This window comes from Engystomops pustulosus, chromosome 5 (assembly GCF_040894005.1).
Source record: "Engystomops pustulosus chromosome 5, aEngPut4.maternal, whole genome shotgun sequence".
NCBI lineage: Eukaryota > Metazoa > Chordata > Amphibia > Anura > Leptodactylidae > Engystomops > Engystomops pustulosus.
The window spans coordinates 92,311,486-92,317,485 of record NC_092415.1 but is presented as its reverse complement, the minus strand read 5'-3'; positions in this window follow the sequence as shown (position 1 = coordinate 92,317,485).

Sequence of the window (6,000 nt, the reverse complement as noted above, 5' to 3'; positions counted from 1 at the left end):
TTTATTGGAAATTTATTTTAAATAGGGCATCCATTACCTATATAGTGGGGCCAGAACTGGCTTAGATCTCTCCAATATGCACACTTATAAAAAATATACCACCAGGATCAAGAGTTGTAAACCAACCACACTTCCATGTTGGCGTGTCCCCACTCTAGCAAGATCCACTCGCTTTTACACAAAAAGGCTTTAATAATTATGCAAATGAGCCAGAGGGGCTCTGGGCTGAATTCATATTGCAAAATTTGCATCATTTTTACGGCCTTTTTTTGTAATAAAGAGGGCATAAGGAACTAAAATATGAGCAGTTCCTTCCAGAGGTTGCACGTAACAGCATGTAAGTGTACAACACATCTGGCGTCCATCTCGACGCACGTTTCAATCGTACAGCTCTTTCTCAAGGGGCGCCTATAAGCAGGATGTTAGTTTAAATAATATAGGAAACAAAACCTACCCAATAATAGAAGACCCACGTGAACACAGGGCCTGCAGTGATGCATAGTGCCGGAAGCGTGAGTGGGTTCTGGCCAGATGACAAAAGTGATGATGAACCATAGGTACTAATACTAATTGTAGTATTTTCACATATCCTCTTCGCATAGTTTTTTTTGGGAATTTTTCCATACACATCCCTTTTTTTCATTTTGTCACCAATAATGTCCATACTCATGGATTCTCCACACATGCCTCACACCAAGTTTTGCTCACACAGCACATTTTCACAGTTGCATTATTCCATATACACACATATTCACATATTCAGATCATCAGCATCAAACATTCTTACCAGTTCACTGGTGACTCCTTCTAATTTGTCCCCTAATTTAGGCTTCTATTTGACCCTAGTGTGCACGCCTGGGTCAGTGTGCGGTGAGTGAGGACGGGTTGGAACCTATGGTCCGTCATCGCTGGCGTCACCTGGCTGAAACCCACTCCTGCTTCCAGCACTATTCATCCCGTTGTGCTCTATGTCCATGGGTCTTCTATCATTATCTAAAAAGTGATAAATGTTATGAGCTCCAAAATAAGACAGCTAAAAAGAACAGCTCTTCTTGCAAAAATTTAGCCTTTAACCAGATTTTTCACTCGAAAAATTAAAACATAAAGCCTCTGAAAAGATTTTGATGCTAAAATTTACATGATTTTCTCCAAATTAGTTTTCATTCAGTAAAATTGGGATTTTTTTTTTTAAAAAAAAGCCATATAAATGAGGTATTTCCATAATCGTGGCCACCTATAGAATAAAAATAACATATTAGTTTATGTTATGGGGAATTCGCCAAAGCAACAGCAAAAAAATCTTGACAAAAATTGAGGATTTACATTTCTTCCACCAACAAAAAGTGAATCAAATCCCTTCAATAAGCTATAGATGCCCCAAAATGTACCAGAAAAATAAGCCCCTATACATAAAGGTTAAAAAAAGAAAAAATTAAAACCTTTACAATTTGACAATGCAAATCTTCTCAGAATGGTGCTCCTTCCATTCTATGCCCGGCCATGTGCCCATATAGCAGTTCACCACCACATATGGGGGTCATATAGGGTATCTTTACACTCGTCAGAAATTGGGTATTAAACTTTGTGGAGAATTTTGTCATTTAATCCATTGTGAATGTTTAATTTTCTGTCCAAAATGAATGTATTGTCCAAAAAGATGTCATCCAAATTTTTAAACTAATTTGAAGTACAATGTGTCACGGAAAAAACAATCCAAAAATTCTCTGGATATGTTATAGCATTCCAAAGCTATAAGCACTTATATTGACACAAAACAGATTTGAAAAATGGGGCTGTTTGCTTCAGGCCAAAATAGGCCGGAAAGGGTTAACCCCTTAAGAACGTGGGCCTTTTTCAATTTTGCGTTTTCATTTTTCACTCCCCACCTTCAAAAATCTATAACTTTTTTATTTTTCCATGTAAAGAGCTGTGTTTGGGTTTGTTTTCTGTGTAACAAATTGAAATTCATAGTGATGGTATTTATTATTCCATGCAGTGTACTGGGAAGCAGAAAAACATTCTGAATGCATTGAATGCATTTGCGTCATATTCTTGTGGGCTTGGATTTTATAGCTTTCACTGAGCACCCCAAATGACATGTCTACTTTATTCTTTGGGTCGGTAAGATCACGTGGATACCAAATTTGTATAGGTTTTATAATGTTTTCATACATATGCAAAAATTAAAACCTCCTGTACAAAAAAAAAAAAATCTTCATTTTGCCATGTTCTGGCACCAATAACTTTTTTAATAATAACTGGCACTAATAACTCATATTTCAGTGTACAAAGCTGTATAGTCTTTTGATCACTTTTTATAGAATTTTTTATATTTTTCAAAATGGCAAAAAAGTGGCAATTTCGACTTTGGGCGCTATTTTCCGTTACGGGGTTAAAATAGCGGACATTTTGGGACATGATGATACCGAACATGTTTACCAAAAAAAAAAATGTAACCATTATTTCAGACTCTCCAGGGTACTTTAACCCTGCAAGGTCCGATTGATAATACAATACACTACAATACTACTGTATTGCAGTATATAGCAATATTACTGATGATTTCTAATAGCCTGCCACATGGCAAGCCTATGAGTCTCAATGAGGCTGTAGGCTGCCATGGTTACCACTTGCCGGCCTCCGATGATGCCACGGGGGGCGGCAATCGGCCATCCAAGATGGGGATGCCATGTAATGGTAAGTTAGGTGCCGCTGTAAATAGGTTAACTGCCGCGATCGGTGCCAGCACTGACCACGGCAGTAACAGGCGGACGTGAGCTGTATTATACAGCCGACACCTGCTGTGAATTTCGTTTGTGGGGGCGCCGATCGCTGCGATGGCATCTCTGGGTTCCGATCGGGACCCCAGAGATGCCTGAAGGCAGTGCCTTTAAGACGGCGTCTGTGACGTCATCTTAAAGGCACAGTGGATGCCTATGCATGCGCATAGGCTGACAATACTAATACACTACTAATACAATACATTAGTATTGCAGAGTATTATCATGAACAAGCAATCAGATGATTGCTTGTTCATGTCCCATGGTGGAACAAGTAAAAAAAAAAAAGTTTTTCAATAAAAAATAAGTTTATAAATCACTAAAAATGCCCATAAGAACCAAAACATATAAAGAGATATATAACGCAAAAAAAAGTCTAAATCATAACACAAACCCCACATATAGAGTATCACCATGTCCGTAACAATCCATAAAATAAAATTAAATAATTATTGAACCAGTACGATGAACGCCGTAAAAACAACTTTAAAAACTCACCAAAAAATATGATTTTTATCTATTGAATCCCACAAAAAAATGCAATAAAAAGTGATCAACAAAACATATGTACTCCAGAATGTCCCGCAAAAAATAAGCCATCAACCAGCTCCGTAGCCAAAAACGTAACAATGTTATGCCACGTGGAAGACGGCAATGCAAAAATGATAGATTTTCCCTCACAGGATTTTATTTGGCAAATTTTGTAAAACATAAGAAAAAATATTCAAGTCTGGTATCCCCATAGAATAAAGACTACATGATTATTGGGCTATACGGTGAACACGAAAAAAAAAAAAGTTAAAAATCCAGTACAGAATTGATGTTTTTCTACTCGTGACCTAAAAAAGTTCCTAAATATTCAACAATAGGGGACAACAACCCCAAAATGGTAACACTGGAAAAAGCATCTCGTCCTGCAAAAAAAATGCCATCATATGGCCCCAATAACGAAAAAGTGAAAATTGTATAGCCTACAAAAGGGGCCAATTAGGAAACTAAAATCCTGGCAGTTGCAGGTCCCTCCTTCCTTTCTGCGCCTCGCCGTGCGCCCATAAAACAAGTAACGGCCGTGTGTGGGGGTCTCTGTAGTTGGGAGAAATTTCATAAAAAATTTTATGGTGGGTTTTCTCTTTTTATCTTTTGGAAATGTGTAGATTTTAGGGCTAAATGAACGTATAACTGACACAATTTGACCATTCTAAATTTCACCTCTGTTTTGATTCAATTACTATGAAGATCTCAAAGTGTTAACAATCTTCCTAAAAGCTGTTTCTGATAGTTTGAGGGGTGCAGATTTTAAAATGAGTTGGATATATAAGGGGGTTTTGATGTTAAGCCCTTCCCGACGCGCGCGGTACTAGTACGGCGCGCGCCGGGACCCGGTGTATGGAGAGGGCTCGCGGGCTGAGGTTGCACAGTCCTAAAAATGATAGCAATGAAAACGCCATCAAAAGTAGCAAAAAATGACACCACCCACAGCTCTGTACACGAAAGTATGAAAAAGTTATTGCCGCCAGAAGATGGCAAAATAAAAAAAAAAAAATTTGTACAGGAGGTTTTCATTTTTTTAAATGTATGAAAACATTATAAAACCTATACAAATTTGGTATCCACGTAATCGTAGCAACCCAAAGAATAAAGTAGACATGTCATTTGGGGCGCACAGTGAAAGCTGTAAAATCCAAGCCCACAAGAAAACGTCGCAAATGTGTTTTTTCACCATTTTCACTGCATTTGGAATTTTTTTCCCGCTTCCCAGTACGGGCCATGGAATATTAAATACCGTCACTATGAAGTGCAATTTCTTACGCAGAAAATAAGCTATAACAGAGCTCTTTATGTGGAAAAATAAAAAAAGTTATAGATTCTTGAAGGTGGGGAGTGAAAAATGGAAGTGAAAAAACTAAAAAAGGCCAAGTCGTTAAGGGGTTAAATATGTCAAATTTCATTCAAAACTGTAATTATCCCCAAAATAGTCAATTCGGAAAATCCGGAAAAGCGATATTCGATTTGTAAGCCGCATGACATCAAAATAAATTATCCAGACATTTCAAAAATTATGAAAATGTAAAGTAGACATATGGAAAATGTAATTGAACAAGTTATTTAAATGGTAAATCTATTTGCCTTAAAACCCGGTGATTTCGAATTTCAAAAATGGCAAATTTTTTTAAAAATTCATTTTTCCTTTTTTTTGTAAATAAACGCAAAACTTATCAGTCAAAATTTACCACTAAAGTGAAGTACAACATGTGGGGAAAAAAACAATCTCAGAATCACTTTGATAAGTAACGGTGTTCAAAAGTTATAACCATATAAAGCGACGCAAGTCAGAATCCAAAAAATGGGACTGAGCCTTAAGCTACAAAAAGGCTGTGTTAATATCAGTTTAGCAACAATTCCTCAATAACAAGGTTTTATTGTTTTACCAAGCAAAGTGTGCAGGGCCCTTGCACAAAAGAAACGTACAAGCACATAGACATAAAATTGTTACTATTAAAAACTATACCAATAAAACAGCATGAACACCCTTAAAATAATTATCCCGACTAGAACACTTGCAGCCTTGGTAAATCATTCCCATGATTAGTATCCAGTCCTGTATTAGGCCCAATATAGATCGACTGAAACTTTAATGTTTTTACTTGATAGTTATAATGTAGAAGAGTATTAATCCTGTATTAGATATCACAATATATTCTTATTGCAACTCACAGTTTGTTGTTCCACAATCTTATAGGAACGCCTGGTCTTTCTGATAACTCAGGTGTCCTGGAGTAAACTTTGCCATGTTTCATCCTAGGCGCGCATCCACATTTGCTCTCTCTGGCACACTACAGGTTTCAGCTGCCCTGCGAGTTCCTACTGAAAAGGTTCTAAAAAATTTTCCAGTTCTTACATCAATAAAGGAGATGGTATATGTTGATTAATCTAGTTGTCTGATCAATTGTTCCCAACGAACATGCCGGGTCCGGGAGTACATCTACCAAACAAACATAGGTGCCTAATTCTAGCTAATTGAGGCATAACAATTATGCTACCTGCCTATACTCATTGCCTGACGCGTTTCCACATGGGTTGGTGCACCCAGGTGTCATCAGAGGCTGTCAGAGGATTAATCTGGCACAGTCTGACTGTGCCTGCCTGTGTATAACGGCACTGTAGTGGCCACTACAGTTGCAGGTGTACTCTCAGACCTGGGATGTTCTCTGGGAACAAT